This window comes from Bidens hawaiensis, unplaced genomic scaffold (genome assembly GCF_021521415.1).
Source record: "Bidens hawaiensis isolate Kalapana, Puna unplaced genomic scaffold, B.hawaiensis_p1.1 tig00039157_1, whole genome shotgun sequence".
Lineage (NCBI taxonomy): Eukaryota > Viridiplantae > Streptophyta > Magnoliopsida > Asterales > Asteraceae > Bidens > Bidens hawaiensis.
Genome location: NW_027496894.1, coordinates 137,256 through 156,789, shown reverse-complemented (window position 1 = coordinate 156,789; position 19,534 = coordinate 137,256). Strand labels below are relative to the sequence as shown.

Sequence of the window (19,534 nt, the reverse complement as noted above, 5' to 3'; positions counted from 1 at the left end):
TGTGGTAAACAGTAAGAGTCAGACCGTTGGAATTGATTGTGACAAAACATTTAGCCAGTGGTTAATCCCACCACCATTCGGACTGTCCTCAGCTTAGCCGTCTCAAAAGGTTGGTCCATAAATCAGCTCGATGTTAAAAATGCTTTCTTACACGGCCACTTGAAGGAAACGGTGTACATGTTCCAACCACCCGGGTTTACTTCAACTTCTCACCCGAAATTTTTATGTAAACTTAACAAGTCACTTTATGGTCTTAAACAAGCCCCTCGGGCTTGGTACCAATGGTTTGCAGGTTACCTTCTCAAGTGTGGTTTCAAGAGTAGTGTGTGTGATACTTCCCTCTTCATCTATAAAAAGGATGATCAGATTGCATACTTATTGTTATATGTTGACGATATAATCCTCACTGCATCCAGCAACACCCTATTACAGTAGGTTATCGCATCGTTAACTGCAGAATTTAAGATGACGGATCTGGGTTCTCTCCACCATTTCCTTGGTATTTCCGTTCAGCAACTATCTGGTGGTTTGTTTCTGTCTCAGTCCACATATGCTGCAGATATCTTATCCCGGGCAAACATGTCTAACTGTAAACCAGCTAGCACTCCTGTTGAGGTCGGTTCTAAACTAAGTCCCACTTCTGGCACCGAGTTTTCTGATGGAGCTTTGTATCGGAGTCTGGCCGGGGCACTTCAATATCTCACCATTACTCGCCCTGACATTTCATATGCTGTCCAGCAGATATGCCTCTTCATGCATGCACACCGAGAACCGCATTTTCACTTCCTCAAACGCATCCTCCGGTATATTAAAGGCACACTTTCCCAGGGGCTGCATATCACCCCTTCACGGTCCACAAAATTAGTGGCTTACTCGGATGCAGATTGGGCTGGGTGTCCCAACTCCCTTCGCTCCACATCAGGTTATTGCATTTATATGGGTGGAAATTTAGTCTCGTGGTCCACTATTTCCAGATCCAGTGCAGAGGCCGAATACAGGGGTGTTGCAAACACATGGATGAGGTCTGTTGGGTCCGTAATCTGCTACTTGAGCTTCATGTACCGATTACCCAGGCCACACTTGTTTATCGTGATAACATCTCGGCCGTATACCTTGCTGAAAATCCAGTTCAACACCAGCGTACAAAGCATATCGAGCTGCATATTCATTTTGTTCGAGAGAAGGTTCGTCTTGGCGATGTCAAAGTTTTACACGTTCTTGCTGATTATCAGTATGCCGACATATTCACCAAAGGTATTCCCAAGCATCTATTTCAGCAGTTTCGATCCAGTTTATGTCTCCGGTCTCCTACGGCTCAAACTGCGGGGGCGTGTTAGCCGATAATATTCAAACAATATTATGGCTTGATTTAGTAAATATTGTATTAGTTTTAGATGACTGGTATTTCTGTAAATAGCTCCTTAATTACCTCCTTTTACAACTATTTATAGTCTTGGTATTTACCTTTCATGATCAAGGAATATCACAACCTTACAGGTAGGACTAGGACATCAATTAGACTTGGTGGTGGTTAATGATGGTTAAAAATGGCTTACGGTGGTTGGACTAGTGTTTTGAAGTGGTAAATAGTAGATCGGATATATGGTAATTAAGGAGTGGTTGCTATGAAAAACTCAAAATCTCCAAGATAGACACCATAATTAGCTGCAACAATAATTGAGAATAAAAACAATTATATACCTTATAGATTTTTGTAAGTTTAAAAAATTTAAATTCTAGCAAAATAAATAAATAATAGGTTTGTAAAAAACATATATTTTTGAACACTAAACTCACCCACACCTAAACCTACAATACTAGTTTATCCACAAAAAAACTTAACTATCACCGTGTGAGAGGAATTCCATCTTATAAAACCTTAGTAATTAGTTATTCTTTATAATGTGTGTGTGTGTTTTTTTACTGTTTAATTAAGTAAAAGAATCAAGTTGTAAAAGTATTAATACATTGTTAAAACTAGATTAGATCTCGTGTTACACATAGACGGAAACTATATAAAACTTCAAACTATCCTATCATACTCTTCTAATAAAAGAAAATAATTATGACATGTGTGACTTTATGATTAAACCTCATTTCTCTTTTCTATCCAAAACTAAAATCTTAATTAACCATAATATATGTCATAAATAAAAATAATTATTCATTTTCCTTTTACACCATATTTATATTATGTGAAAAAAATTATAAGGATTAACCACAAACTGACACGTGTCTATAATTATTTTACTTTATTAGAATAGGTAGATTATGTATGTTACTATATATTTCAAAATACTTGGTGAAATCAAAAAAATCAACAACAAACCATGTTTGTTAAAGATTGAAAATTTTTTTTCAAATGTTATTATTAACATGGCACTTGGTGAAATCAAAAAAATCAACAACAAACCATGTTTGTTAAAAATTGAAAATAATATAATTTCAATTGTTATCATTAACATGGCCTTTGTTTTCACTGAAATGGGATATTATGGTCTCGTGGGATGATTAAGGGGTTGAGTTCCCAATTCAAGTCATCATTTACTCGCCGTGGTAATCATTTGTTCGTGTAACATAATGTAAAATTCGAGTTCAAAATGTAAACTTTCCAAAGTCTAGGTATTAAATTTGCCAAATTCCAAACCTGAGGGTTAAAAATGAAAATTCTGATTTTCTGACCCATCGCGCTACGTGATGGATCAGAATAGAGACCCATCGCGTATCGCGATGGGGTGTCTGACAGCGAGACGCGCGGCCTGCAACGTGACCACACGTGGCACACCGGTCGCCACGTGTCCCGCCACGTGGCACGACGTCTGCCACGTGTCAACACGTGGCACATCGTCTGCCACGTGGCGACAATTGGCAGACCTACGTTGTGACCGGCCAGGGCTAATTCGCGATACGCGAAGGGTGCCCGGGAGGCCATCGCGTATCGTGAAGGGACACCAGATTTTGTCTATAAATAACAAGGTCGGGATCTCATTTCTTCACACCAAGATTCAGTAACTCTTTCTCTCTCTAATATCTCTCTACACCTCGAATTACGTACCCTCGATCCACCTCGATAAACGTGCCATAATTCCTCGATAAACGTGTCATGATCCTGGATTTCTGTGTCGACGTTTCCTCGAAGTTCATGCCACCCTCCATCCACATACCAAGAAGGTTTTGTTCTCGAAAGGCGTGCCGTCAAGATTAGTGGTTGACGTGTCAAGGAAGGAGTGACGAGAAAAAGAGTTGATCAAGAAGGTGAAGCGGCGTTGAAGTGCTGCTTAAATCATTAGGGTTTTCATAAGCCTTGAAGGTAAGGCTTAACGCCAATGAATATAATAATAAAATATTATAAAGGCTTAAACCTTAAGTTGAGGTTATACTCGATACCTCGATAAAAGAAAAGAAAACATGATAAAGAAAGAAACAAAAATAAGGATATGAGTATTGATAAATATATATGTGTGTAAGTATATATTCTTTGTTATGAAAATATTATTTAAGTGATAATGAGTATTCTTAAATAATAAAAGAAAAAGAATACGTTTCTTAGAGAAGAAGAAACGTCGGGTTTCTATAAATAAACTAAAGGTTTATAATTACTTTTAAACTAAAGGTTTTCAAGTGAAAGAGATTAATGAACCAAAGGTTCATCGAGGTAAAGAATATAAGATAAGACTAAAGGTCTTCAGCCGGATTGTATATCCGACTAACAAATGGTTATACTTGTACTATATGTGCGAGATAGCAAGGAAAAGACCCTCGGACGGTGTTGAAGCCGATCCCAAAGAGAAAAGGTGAATACGCCCCCAAACTTTTATAAACTTGTTTTCAAACCAGTCAAACATGTTATATGAAAATTGTTTACAAGGGACTACGTGTTCCTAAAACCGTTATAAATAAGAGTATAGGCTTAGCCCTCAGGCTGTAGTATACATTTGTCTGGATCCTTACATATGTGGTAGTACGCGGTGGGCACACCGCACCACGCCTGGTCGTAGGACGCTTTCCCGCGGGAAGCACGACCATTGTGTATACGTACGGGTACCTAACTAAGTCGAATGTTGCGGTGTTTGCTGAGGTGACCTAGAGTTGAGACTCGAATTTATAAATGTGTTTTCTAACTTTATTATTCCTAAGCCACGATAGGTCGAGGCAGGCGTAGTCTCGAGGGGTAATAAAGTAAAAGAAAATATTTTAGCGTTAGCTTGTTCAGCAGCATTCGTTGCTGACGTATTTTATTTACATCTTGCAGGTGAACAAGAATAGCGCTTGGAGTGACAAAGTGCTATGAATATCCGATGGCTCGGATCTATTTTGTATAAACTTAAATTATTATAAATGGTGGCTTTGTAAAACAAATCATCTTTTAAACTTAAACGGGAATCTTTTATATCCTGTCTTTTGAATGTAAATATTTATAAGTTAAATCCACATGTTTATAAGACTTCCGCTAATTGAACGTAACTCTGAATTATTTACAATTGTGGTACCAACTATTGGTCGCACTCCTAGGCCTAAGATGGGGTGTGACAGGTTGGTATTAGAGCCATCGATCTTAGCGAATTGGGTATCATAAAACAATACCCAAGCTTCGATCCAAGTATAGGAAATAATTGATTATTTGTTTTAGGGATAAGATAGGTTGGTAACATTTTATTTCCCTCTACATTCTAAACCACCCAAATGATTAGATGTCATTCAAGACTTATATGGAAAACTATGTGTGCAAGGCTAAAGAAGCGGGAATCGCTGAACCTTTTCCCAAGGACAATATGAGTGATGGTTACTATGAAGCCTACTTTGACCAAGATGTAGAGCATGATTTAACGAAACCTATGTACTACCCCGGAAGCAAACACTATCCAATAAACGTTCCCGATAGTCCACCGAAACAAAGAATTGAGCCACCAAGGCACTCAAGCTACCATCCACCAACGATTCCTATGTACCAACCATCTGAAGTATCGACGTACCATCCATCGGAAATCCCCACTTACCAACCATCAGAGATACCGCAGTACTACCCAACTTAATACCTACCACCAAACCCTCACCCGTCATATGCCTTCCTTTCCAATTTACCCATCAAGGAAGAACCGAGATCCCCATCCTCCGACTGGATGCAATGCCACTCTGATCAACGACGATGACATACCGGAAGCTCCACTGTCAATGAAGTCAGCTCTCAACTCAACAAAGGTGAAGGGCCATCCCATAAGCCCAAAATGAGGGTAATGATGTCATACGAAAGTTTTTGAATGCCTTCGATGGGGAATGAAACCGCTCAACCTATAGAAGAGGAGGAGCCGGAAGAAGAGGAGCCGTAAGAGGAGGAAGATCCCGAAGAAGAGGAGGATCCTGAGGAAGAATATGAGGAAGAACCGGAAGAAGAGCATCCCAATAATCCCAATGAGATATCAACGTCAATGGATGGATCACTCACTTCCCAAAACCCGAGCTACGGTTCTGTGGATCCATATGTCCAATATCTCGAAACTCTCAAGAACCAAGCATCATCAAGCTTCCCACCATTCCAAGGAGAAATACCATCAATTGAAGAACAAGCTGATGAGATTCGAGAACAGAACAAAGCTGCTGAAGCTTTCTTCTACCTTTCATCCGACATGACTGACGTTCCGTATCCAGAATCGAGGAATCACTACGAAATGGTGACATTGGGTTAGCGCGACCCACCTCTACAATATGGATACCCCAACGAAGTCCCACAGTCGTATGAAGAACACTTGGGCCGCGCTCTACACGAAACAGACGATTGGAGAAAGAAGATGGCAGATGAAGGAAAGAAAAATAAGAAGACGCGAGAAAAGCTTCTTCACAAGTGCAACAAGTTGACAAAAGTTGTGAGAAAGTTTTTGAAGGATTGAGGCAGTATGGATGAGGGATGTGAAGAAGAAGTCGTGTGTAATATAGTCTTGTATGTTATGTGATATATATGTGTGTAACAAGAACGTTGAAACGTTCTTGAAATAAAGATAGGATAAACAATATATGTATATCGTTGGAACGATATATATACGTGTATGTATTGTGAAATATATATATATATCCTTGTGATATATATATGAATGTATAATAAAATTATATGTTTAATAAAAGGAAACGTTGTTTAAATTTTAGATATAAAAAAAATTTTAAAAGACAATGTCTGAACAAAGTAACAACATTGAGAAAATTCGTAAAGAAAAAGAAATAAAAGAAAAGGGGAAAGGCCCCGAGAAAGAACAAGATGAACCTATCCTCGATAAATATAAAAGCCAAATACAAAAGATGATTAAGGATGCGGTTAGAGAAGAGTCTATGGCTAGGTCTCAACCGAGAAACTCGAAACATTCTCATTCCGTTAATCCTTCCCGAAAATCTGTAAAATCCCGTCCGAAACCGTCTCATATCGAGGAAAGTGTTCATGAGTCTAACGCTGATGGCCGGGGTTAGACAAGAGTTCAAGAAACTCAAGATTAGTGGGTGTTCGTTCAAGGATTTCAAATACTATGGACCGAAGGAGTTCCATGGTGATAAAGGAGCCATTACAACCGTGAGATGGCTTAAAGAAATGAAAACAATTGTGATAATGAGCAAATGTTCTGATGAGGAGAAAATCCAATATTCTGCCCTGATGTTCAAAGGAGAAGCGCTTGAGTGGTGGAATACAATGATTAAGCAAGGGGAGAGAAGTAATGTACAAGTTGAGCTGGGATGAGTTCAAGGCTATGTTGATGGGAAAGTTTTGTCCCATGCACGAAACCGACCAAATCCAAACTAAATTTCTTAATCTTAAGGTCGTAGGGACAAATCTTCGTGAATACAACACCAAGTTTCACGAATATTGTCGATTGGTTCCCCAGCTGGTGAATCCAGAATCCAGCAAAGTTACCCGATACATTTGGGGACTGCCGTGGGAAATCCGCGACATGGTGAGGTCACACTTACCACAAACCGTCGACTCCACAATGGAATTGGCTGGTTATTTAATGGGCGGAATGTTCCGCAACAAAGAGGAAGACAGGAAGTTTACAACAACAACCGTTCAAGGGAGGACAGGAGGAGGTGCCAACTTCAAAGGCAAAGGCATAAATCAAAATCGATTCAATTCATATGCTACGCCATGCAAAACATGTAGAAGGTATCACAAGGGTCGATGTAACTTCGCTCCACCCCCTAAAGTTTGTGAGTCATGCAATCGTACGGGCCATGCTGCAGCTGATTGTTGGAAGAGAAAGATGACGTGCTATAATTGTAAGGAGATGGGTCATTTGAGCTTCGAATGCCCAAAGAACAAACCCGCGATTGGTGGTGCAGGTGGAAGTGGCCAGAACAAGAAGGCAAACGCGCGAGTCTTCGTACTCGACACAAAGAAGGCCGCTGACATGCTGGAAACCATTACCGGTACGTTTCTAGTCAACGGCACCTATGCTAGAGTTTTGTTTGATTCATGTGCTAATTTAAGTTTTATAGATTATAGATTTCGTAGTCTATTAAACGAACCTTTAACAAAGTTAAATAAAATTCTAAGCGTCGGGACTGCTAGTGGAGAAATCGTTAAGATCTCCGAAGCCCTTGAAAACCGAAAAATTCATTTAGCTGGTTATATTTTTCCTATCCAACTTTTACCTATGGCACTTGCTGGTTTTGATATTGTACTTGGTATGGATTGGTTATCCGATAACCATGATCCTATCATCTCCAATAGCAAAACCGTTGAACTTCAAGCCCCCGATAAATGAACCATTCGAATTGAAGGGGACAAAGACGCTGGCCAAGTTAGCATAATTTCTATGATTAGGGCTAACAAATGTTTGAATCAAGGATGCTTAGAATTCATGGCCTACGTCACTAAAGAATCAAAGCCAAAGGAGATAAAGGACGTACCTATAGTCTCTGACTTTTTTGATGTTTTTCCTGATGAACTTCCCCGAATCCCTCCCGATCGCGAAGTAGAGTTTAGGATCGATCTTATTCCCGGTACCGCTCCGATCGCCAAATCTCCATATCGATTAGCGCCAACTAAGATGAAGGAGTTAAAGAAACAACTCGATGAGCTTCTTGAGAAAGGTTTCATCCGACCAAGTTCGTCACCATGGGGAGCACCAATCTTATTCGTCAAGAAGAAAGGTGGATCCATGCGTTTGTGTATTGACTATCGTGCATTGAACAAAGTCACAATCAAAAACCGATATCCACTTCCTCGATTCGATGATCTTTTTGACCAACTTCAAGGTTCTAGCTACTTTTCTAAAATCGATCTTCATTCCGGCTATCACCAACTCAAAGTCCAATATAAGGATATCCCGAAAACCGCTTTTCGAACAGGGTATGTACATTATGAGTTCACGGTCATGCCGTTTGGACTTACTAATGCTCCAGCTGCGTTCATGGACATAATGAATCAAATATGTAAGCCTTACTTGGATAAATTTGTGATCGTATTCATTGACGACATACTTATTTATTCTAAGTCTAAGGTTTATCATGAATTCCATCTCCGAATGTTGCTTGAAATTCTTAGAACCGAGAAGTTGTATGCTAAATTTTAAAAATGCGAATTCTGGTTGCATGAGGTACAATTTCTTGGTCACATCATTAACGTCAACGGTATTCAAGTCGATCCCGCCAAGATTGAAGCTATCTCTAAGTGAGAGATTCCAAAATCGCCAACCGAGATTCAAAGTTTCTTAGGTTTGGCCGGCTATTACCGTAGGTTCATTGAAAACTTTTCCCGAACTTGCTGTTCCCCTAACCTCCTTAACTCGCAAGAATATCAAATATGAATAGGGAACAAAGCAACAAGAGGCGTTCGATATACTTAAACAAAAACTCACCCAAGCACCTATACTGGCCTTGCTAGAAGGTACTGAGGATTTTGTTGTCTTTAGTGACGTGTCCCATTCTGGTTTGGGATGTGTACTAATGCAAAGAATGAAAGTGATCGCATATGCCTCTCGTCAACTCAAAGTACACGAAAAGAACTACACAACTCACGATCTAGAGTTAGGCGCCATAATCTTTGCACTTAAGATATGGAGGCACTATCTCTATGGAGTAAGATTTACCGTGTACACCGATCATAAGAGCTTAAAACATATTTTCGATCAAAAAGAGTTCAACATGCGCCAACGGCGATGGATGGAAACTCTTAATGATTACGACTACGAGATTGTTTACCATGAAGGCAAAGCTAACGTCGTAGTTGACGCGTTGAGTTGCAAAGAACATGAAAAGCCGAAAAGAGTCCGAGCGTTGAGGCTAGAACTCCAAGTCGATCACCTCGAGCAAATCAAATCTGCCCAAACCCAAGCGATTAAAGAAAACCAAATCTCCGACGAAAAACGTAACGGTACCATTGACTCGCTAGTCAAGGGTGACGATGGTATCCTTAGACTCGGCAATAGAATTTGGGTACCAATCGTTGGGAACTTGCGTGAGAAAATTTTGAACGAGGATCACAAATCCAAGTATATGATGCATCCCGGGAGCGACAAAATGTACCATAATCTCAAAACAAATTATTGGTGGAATGTGATGAAAAGGGATGTCGCTTCGCATGTTGCGAAATGTTTAACGTGTTTGAAAGTCAAGGCTGAACATCAAAAGCCTTTGGGATTGCTTCAGTAACCCGAACTTCCCGTATGGAAGTGGGAGTTAATTACCATGGATTTCATTACTAAACTCCCAAAGACGACTCGTCAACACAATGCTATCTGGGTCATTGTGGATCGATTGGCAAAATTCGCACATTTCATACCCATTAATGAGTCATACTCTATGGATAAACTAGTGCGTATTTATGTGAACAATATCGTTGCTTTGCATGGAGTACCGATGTCTATAATCTCTGATCGAGACAGTCGTTTCACGTCTCACTTTTGGTAAAGCTTCCAACAAGCATTAGGCACAAAGCTTAACCTTAGCACTGCCTATCATACGCAAACTGATGGGCAAAGTGAAAGGACAATTCAAACGTTGGAAGACATGCTTCGGGCTTGTGTGATTGATCTAGGTGGAAGTTGGGATGACCACTTACCCCTAATGGAATTTTCGTATAATAATAGCTATCACACAAGTATTCAAGCCGCACCATTCGAGGCGTTATATGGACGTAAGTGTAGAATGCCCGTGTGTTGGTCTGAAACCGGAGACAAACAATTATCTGGACCCGAAATAGTCCAAGAAACCACCGACAAAATTCTTCAAATCCGAGAACGACTTAAGACGGCACGTGATCGCCAAAAGAGTTACGCCGATGTCCGTCGTAAGCCGTTAGAATTTAATGTTGGTGACAAAGTTCTTTTGAAACCCTCGCCTTGGAGAGGCGTTGTTTGCTTCGGTAAGAAAGGAAAGTTAAGTCCTCGATTCGTTGGACCCTTCGAGGTACTTGAACGAATCAGCACTGTTGCATATCGTTAGCGACTGCCCGAGGAAATGCAAGGGATACACGATGTATTCCACGTTTCAAATCTGCGTAAATGCTTAACTGATGAATCTTTAGCTATGCCATTAAAAGACGTTGAAATAAATGAAAACTTAAAATTTGTAGAACGTCCAATTCAAATATAAGATTCGAAAACAAAGAGATTGAAAAGAAGAACATTGAAAATTGTGAAAGTTAAATGGGACTCGCGTAGAGGGCCCGAGTATACATGGGAACTCGAATCGAAAATGAGAAAGAAATACCCCCACTTGTTCTTGTAAAGAAATCTCGAGAACGAGATTTATTTCAAGGTAGGGAGGATGTAACATCGTGTAAAATTTGAGTTCAAAATATAAACTTTCCAAAGTCTAGGGACTAAATTTGCCAAATTCCAAACCTAAGAGTTAAAATTAAAAATTCGGATTTCCTGACCCATCGCGCTACGCGATGGATCAGAAGAGAGACCCATCGCGTATCGCGATGGGGTGTCTAACAGCGAGACGGGTGGCCTGCCACGTGGCACACCGTCGCCACATGGCCACACGTGGCACTACGTCCGCCACGTGTCAACACGTGACACACCGTCTTCCACGTGGCGACACGTGGAAGACCTACGTTGTAACTGGCCAGGGCTACTTCGTGATACGCGAAGGGTGCCCGGGAGGCCATCGGGTATCGCGATGGGACACCAGATTTTGTCTATAAATAACAAGGCCGGGATCTCATTTCTTCACACCAAGATTCAGTAACTCTTTCTCTCTCTAATATCTCTCTACAGCTCGTATTACGTACCCTCGATCCATCTCGATAAACGTGCCATAATTCCTCGATAAACGTGTCATGATCCTGGATTTCTGTGTCGACGTTTCCTCGAAGTTCATGCCACCCTCCATCCACATACCAAGAAGGTTTTGTTCTCGAAAGGCGTGCCGTCAAGATTAGTGGTTGACGTGTCAAGGAAGGAGTGACGAGAAAAAGAGTTGATCAAGAAGGTGAAGCGGCGTTGAAGTGCTGCTTAAATCATTAGGGTTTTCATAAGCCTTGAAGGTAAGGCTTAACGCCAATGAATATAATAATAAAATATTATAAAGGCTTAAACCTTAAGTTGAGGTTATACTCGATACCTCGATAAAAGAAAAGAAAACATGATAAAGAAAGAAACAAAAATAAGGATATGAGTATTGATAAATATATATGTGTGTAAGTATATATTCTTTGTTATGAAAATATTATTTAAGTGATAATGAGTATTCTTAAATAATAAAAGAAAAAGAATACGTTTCTTAGAGAAGAAGAAACGTCGGGTTTCTATAAATAAACTAAAGGTTTATAATTACTTTTAAACTAAAGGTTTTCAAGTGAAAGAGATTAATGAACCAAAGGTTCATCGAGGTAAAGAATATAAGATAAGACTAAAGGTCTTCAGCCGGATTGTATATCCGACTAACAAATGGTTATACTTGTACTATATGTGCGAGATAGCAAGGAAAAGACCCTCGGACGGTGTTGAAGCCGATCCCAAAGAGAAAAGGTGAATACGCCCCCAAACTTTTATAAACTTGTTTTCAAACCAGTCAAACATGTTATATGAAAATTGTTTACAAGGGACTACGTGTTCCTAAAACCGTTATAAATAAGAGTATAGGCTTAGCCCTCAGGCTGTAGTATACATTTGTCTGGATCCTTACATATGTGGTAGTACGCGGTGGGCACACCGCACCACGCCTGGTCGTAGGACGCTTTCCCGCGGGAAGCACGACCATTGTGTATACGATCGGGTACTTAACTACGTCGAATGTTGCGGTGTTTGCTGAGGTGACCTAGAGTAGAGACTCGAATTTATAAATGTGTTTTCTAACTTTATTATTCCTAAGCCACGATGGGCCGAGGGAGGCGTAGTCTCAAGGGTTAATAAAGTAAAAGAAAATATTTTAACATTAGCGTGTTCACCAGCATTCGTTGTGTAAATATTTATAAGTTAAATCCACATGTTTATAAGACTTCCGCTAATTGAACGTAACTCTGAATTATTTACAATTGTGGTACCAACTATTGGTCGCACTCCTAGGCCTAAGATGGGGGTGTGACAGTTCGTTAGGGCTTTCATATTTTCGTTTGAAAAGTGTCGCTTCTGTTTTCAGTGAACAGCGCTCGTAATGACCCGTGGGCCTTTGTTTTCAGTGAAAGGGTATGTTATGGTCTCGAGGGATGATTAAGGGGTTGATTTCCCCATTCAAGTCTCCATTTACTCGTAGTGGTCATCATATGTTCGTTAGGGCATTCATTTGTTCGTTTGAAAAATGTCGCTTCTGTATTCACCGAACGAGGCTTGCAACAACTCGTGGGCCTTTGTTTTCAGTGATAGGGTATGTTATGGAATCATGGGATGATTAAGGGATTGAGTTCCCCATTCAAGTCTTCATTTACTCGCCATAGTCATCATTTGTTCGTTAGAAAAATGTCGCTTCTGTTTTCAACGATCGGGGCTCGCAACGACTCATGGGCCTTTGTTTTCACTGAACAGGGATATTATGGTCTCGCGGGATTATTAATAGGTTGAATTCCCCATTCAAGTCCTCATTTACTCGTCGTGGTTATCATTTGTTCGTTAGGGCATTCATTTGTTCGTTTGACAAGTGCCGCTTCTGTTTTCATTGAACGGCGCTCGCAATGACCCGTGGGCCTTTGTTTCACTAAAAGGGTATGCTATGGTCTCATGGGAGATTAAGGGGTTGATTTCCCCATTCAAGTCTCCATTTACTCGTAGTGGTCATCATTTGTTCGTTAAGGCATTCATTTGTTTGCTTGAAAAGTGTCGATTCTGTTTTCACTGAATGGGGCTCACAGCGACTCGTGGGCCTTTGTTTTCACTAAACGGTGATATTATGGTCCCGTGGGATGATAAGGGGTTGAGTTCCCCATTCAAGTCTTCATTTACTCTCCGTGGTCATCATTTGTTCGTTAGGGCATTCATTTTTTTAGTGTGAAAAGTGTCGCTTCTGTTTTCACTGAACGATGTATTTTTGGAAATAATCAAAAGGTTTAGGATTTGGGAAATTGACTATTTTTACCTCTAATATTAACTTTTAAGAAAAGATAGTGAACACTTCTGACATGCCACCCCAGGCCTATCAATGATTCAAACTTTTATCAAATTTGAAACCTCTGTGTCAGCGTTAACTTTCCTTCAATGGTGATCGGAACGTTGTATGAGAAGCATTCAAAACTATGCTCAAGTGAAGCAAAACATTCACAAAATTGAAAGGGTTAATGTGTTATTTTTTAATCTATCATTATGGCAAAGTCTAGAAGTCCCTTGAAACATAACAAAATCTTTTTCATGGTCTGGCTCATAAAAATATAGTTCTTGAAGAACATCTGTCATTACAATTTAATGTTCTCTTTTCCTTCTATTGGTGGTGAATTGATAATATATCAATAAAGGTAACACATAATCCGTATTTAGGCTGATTGGTCAAAACTACTATTGTATGCGAAGTTTTCTTCCCAAAATAGGTTCATAACGACAATTCTTTCAATAGAAGGAGTCTTCTCGGGTACGGAGCGCTCTTAGATATGTTTTTGCACATGCATTTTTTCTATTAAGTTCATTTAAAAAAATCATTTTGTGATATAAATAGAGTCAATTTATGTACACAGAATATAAATGTAATACATTTTTCCATATGTGTTATGTAATTTTATAATTTGGATCATTATGTGTGTTACACGGGCTTTAAAACTAGTATATATATGTATATATATATATGTGTGTGTGTGTGCGCGCGCGTGTGTATTATATACATTTTAATGAATTGTAAACGTTAGATAATCTAGCATTATGATTATTATAAGGTATCACATTGTTGTTCTAATTAAGAGAATCCAACATACAAAGACAAATAGAGAAAAATAACAATTTAAAACAAAATTCTAAGTTATGCCACATATTTCTAACTTATACCATGAAACAAAAAAGACATATTAATTAAAGCGACATCATCTACTGAAGTCACATGTTGTAAATTATGAAGTGTAAACATGTAAATGTTGTAACATAAGTTGTGTGTTATATAAACTATTTTAATTGAAATTATAAAACATTTGTTTTGGAACGACCAACTAAGTAACGCCGGATAGTCCGTACGTGGTCCCCATTGGCTAAAGGTAGCCCGAGCCGGCCAATGCTAAAAATATGAATATAACAATGAGATATAATTATTTTTTTATTAAACCACGCGTTTAATAAAGCAAAAATATAATCCAAATCTCTTGACATAAACCACCATCATGTCCAAACGTTCATAAATAATTTTTCAAAATCCAAAAAAATTAATACAAAAAAAAACAAAGTCTCAAATTTAAAAAAGTAATAAAGAAGACAATCAATTGTCTTTATTACTCAATAATGATGATGATAACCATTTATTTTGAAATCTTAATCAACTTCAACTTAGAAGTTAGTGTTAAAATAAACACGCGAAAATTATATAAATGGAAAACTGATGAGTTGGAATCCTATGTGGACATGCTAGTTGAGTGCCATGTGAAAATCTTGTACTGATTTAATAGTATAGTAAGATTAATTCAAAATCTCTCACACACACACATAAGAATAATATATTTAAAATGAATTGCAAAACTTTAATTAGAAGGTAGTGAGTACTAGATATATGAGTTTTTCTTATTTATTTTAGCAAAAAAAAAAACATCACGTATATGTTGCTGATGTAATGTAACACTTTACTGCATACTCATGAAACAATTGACAATTTTATGTAGCATAAATGCTGCAATGCATTAACATTCCAAACTGAAATTATAACTCTAAGGAAGCAATAAGAAGCGTACCTAAATACCTTGAAATTGATTTATGATTAATATCCAGATACAAAATTTTAATTGAAGCAAATCAATCGGTTTGATATTTAGGTGATTCTGTTGATCATTGTTTGATAATCTAGACTTAACAGTTCGGAACTTGGAACCAGGTAGTATAACTAGTCATTTACGTTTATTATTTTTTCATCCTTCGAATATGCAGTTATGCGTATGTATATATATTATAATTAGTTTACCATACTCAAACCTAAATATATATCTAGCAAGTATGAGAAGGTAAGCACAAATGTTCCTAAACTGTTGAAACTTACTGATCCATATAACCTGAAGTAAATCAGTCCGTTTGAAAGTTCTATTACTCGGTTAATGGTTTGATAAACTGTGTTTAATTGATCATTTTATGGTTTGGAACTTAAAACTGGTCGTGTAAATAGAATAGCCATTTACTTTTTATTATTGATTTTTTTTCATGATTAGATATGCGTTTAATTATGCACAACTACAATATACATGCCTCTATGCCTTTATCGTTTTTAAATATTTATACAAACCCGCAATTTCAATTTCTTTTGAAGAAAACCCGATTCAAACCACCCAAGATGAACCGAAACTGATCTAGTTTGCAGTGTAATATAACATTAGTTACATGCTCGATTTTTTTTTGTCAAAACCGGCCTAGCAAGACCGTGAACCTCCTTAAAGGTAACATCATGTCCCGACATAGTGTTATACCGCAAACCTTCTTAAGATACTCGGTTTGTCTATAAAAGGTATCTCTATGCGCAATACATTCTTTGGCGTGTTCTAAACTTCTAATGAAGGTAATCACCAAGAAACTAAATTCCTCAACAACATCTGGGCATTAATCATTATCTCCAATATTATTATCCAGAAACAATATCCTATTTCTCAAATCGAACCCTTTATTAATCATATAACTAATAATCTTTGAAATAATATCATAAAAGTACATATTTACATTACATGAGTCTATTGATCTCAAATTATCTGACCAAATAAATACATATGGCATCCGTGGCCTAATGGATAAGGCGTCTGACTTCTAATCAGGCGATTGTGGGTTTGAGTCCCACCGGGTGTGCTATAGTTTTTAAATTATTTTTTTTTTGAGTTTCTTATATGTAACAGTAATAGAAGCATTATTATCATGGTATTTATTATTTATAACATAAATAAATAGAATCTAGAAAGAAGCTGAAGTCATAGATTTAAACCTTCATGTCATATTGTGGACTCCTAGAGGGTGTTCTTGAGTGAGGTTAAGAGCAGTTCGTGCACAAAGTTTAATTTCTGCTATTTAATTCAAGTTTTTTTTAATAAAAAAAGAACCTGCGCACGAAACCTAACAGTAGTATCTAGGCCACATAATTTACAAATCTATAGAACTCTAATAAGAGAGGGCGGGCTGGTGCATGATGTCGGCCTCCTCACGCGTGATGGCTAAGTGAACACCGTCGCCGGTCCCCCATCATGCGTGATGGGGTGGTGTGCATGATAGCCATCACACAAGTAAGGGGGGAGATTTCGAGGAGGGAGCCGTTGGATGGATGGGTTGCTTTGTGAATGGTGGAAAATCTGATGTCGGTGGTATCTAGAGGGTGACTGGTCGGAGGAATATTCCGGCAGATGGTGGCTGGTAATGGTGAACAGGGGTTGCTTTGTGAATGGTGGACGGAGGGTGTAGATGATGGATGGGTTGCTGGAATCGTATTTCCGGCACCCGGTGGCCGGAATCCATTTTCATGTAGGGAGATTGATGATGATGATGGTGGAAGCATTAATGGTGAATATGGGTGGCCGGCCATCACTATATGGTGGTGGTGGTGCCGGATTGGAGATGGAAGAAACAAAAGAAAGCGGTCGAGAGACGTTGAAAAATGCGGTGATGGAATTGGACCACACCACACCACCACCCTACCAAATTCCATCAAAATGTGATGGATTTGGGGTTGGTGATGTGGCACACCACCATTGGGTGTGGTGTGTGAGGAAAATACCACCACCCCCTCCCCCCTAAGACCACCGCTATGGGGCTTGGTTAGGTGATGTGGCGGGCGCCTTTGGGCGCAGAACACCACCAAGGGGCGCCCTTGGTGGTGGGTCGCCGATGCTCCGGTGGTTGCAACGCTGGGCGCGAAAGGAGATTTGATGGTGGGGCCCTCTCTCTATCTCTCACATACACATACATACACATGTATATATGTATATAATGGGCGCCTTTATCACAGCGGGGCATTATTGGTTGGGGCTTCGAAGCCCCCGATGGTTACGTGGCGCTGACGTGGCACTGGGAAGGGGTTTCGAAGCCCCTCACTATAGAGATGGCCTAACTGATTAAAGCAATTTTTGTTTTACTTTGTTAAAATTTTTGTTAGCAAAAATAGTGCTAATGTTCTTGTTTGTTGCAAATTAAGTATAGATGTATGGTTGTTTATTTTTGGTTGCTTGTATTGTGTTTCTATTTCTTCTATATTTGGTTGTTTTGGAAGTGCTTTGTAATAGATTACGTTTTTTCAAAGTTTTTGTAAAATATCTTATACAAAGAAAGATCAAGATTTGGGTTGGAAACATGAAGATCAAGATCAGCAACACGTGGATCAAGATGGAGATTACGAAGCAAGTGATTGCGGATTCAAGTTGTTTAGATTTTCTTTCATTTGATCCGTTTGGTGTTTCTAATTGGCTCACACAACATTAAAAGATCATGGGGTAAGGTGGCCTCATACGTCCGCATTGGGTAGCCTAAGCACACCCTCTTCTATTTCGGGGTAAGCCCATCACCTAAAGGCCTGTTGTGGTAAAACCTGATTGAGATCATATTCGAATTTGAGACCTTTGCGGACTTCAGCCCAGATCTTCACTACTCATTCGTTGCCAGTTGAGCTAAACCTCATTGGCACCAACGATAAAGAGTTATGGTGAACGATGATGAATTAAAACACCAATGATAATGACCGATTCGAGATGATCAATCTCCAAAGAAATTAGGTTTGGAAACTTTTCATTTAATATAACTCCTTTAATTAATACATGAAAATGAAAATGAAAATGTAGAAAGCGAACGGAAACTAACTTAAACAAACATGCATAATATAAGGAAAAGAACTTGATGACTCGTTCTAGATCATGCAACTGGGTCGGGTCAGGTCGGGTCGAATCGGGTTAGAATGAATGGATTTTTTACATGGGCCGGAGCTGGGTTGTTTGCATGGGCTGTCCACCATTGTCTCATTAGACATAGTCACATAGTTTCTCACTTTTTCATATCAAATGTAATTGATTCGTCAATTTCTTGGCTTGTGGCTTGCTTGCCTTTCTTTTTCTATTCCTTTTTTTTTCTGTTTTGATGTAATCACTATTTTTCAGTTTTTCTAGTAAAAAAATTATACACGTAAAAATTTCTCGGCAAAATCACAAAATGATTTCGGCAAAATGACTCTGACAAAATGTTTATTTAGCTATTTAAGTAATTGGACTAAAACAATGTGTTTATTTATGTCCTAAACTAAATAATCTTTTTTACTAGAATTAGAAATAGTAAATGAATTACTATAATAATAGCTCTAATAATTTCATGAAAAAATAACAGCACATCCGATCTCTTTATTGATTCTCACACATTAAATAATGTTCTTAGTCACATTGTAAACACTATAATTACGGAGTGCGTATTATAAATCATCAATATGCTTGCATATCCGGTCCTTGCTGTGTGTGACTCACCTAAGTTTTAGATCGAAACTGAAGAAACACGGATCCAATCCTCTGGAATGGGTCCTGAATCCAATGAGTCCACATGGTGAAATACGATAACTACTAACACAGTATGAGCACAACTTCCCAAACTCCAATGACCGGAACCTGCAAAACAGACACCGTGAGTCTCGTTACAAGAAGGACGAGGTGGGGAGGTCTTCCTGTAACCACCCTTCGGCGTGAGAATCAGTAACGTTCGTAATGAAGAGAGTACTAAAGTAAAGTAGACTAAGTGTAGTCCGAATGTAAGTGAGTGAATGTGCATGAATACCTCATGCAGGTTGATAAGGTATTTATAGCCGAAGGAGGTAGGAAGGTGATTGGGCCAGCTGTCCTCTTCTAGAAGATATTGATAACTGCCTGGACGCATGTCCTTTTATGATAGGTTGAGCTATACGTCCAATGTGCATGGGTATAACAACATGGACATGCGTCACCCAATGATAGGACGAATTGCACCCTGGCCATGTGCACGGTTATAACAAACTG

At 38.9% G+C, this 19,534-nt stretch overlaps 1 non-coding gene across 1 annotated transcript; it reads left to right on the top strand.

Moving 5' to 3' along the window:
• The first annotated feature begins 16,297 nt into the window (after positions 1-16,297).
• On the top strand, positions 16,298-16,370 carry TRNAR-UCU (transfer RNA arginine (anticodon UCU)). The gene has a single exon. It is a non-coding gene; the product is annotated as a tRNA-Arg (tRNA).
• The last annotated feature ends 3,164 nt before the right edge of the window (positions 16,371-19,534 follow it).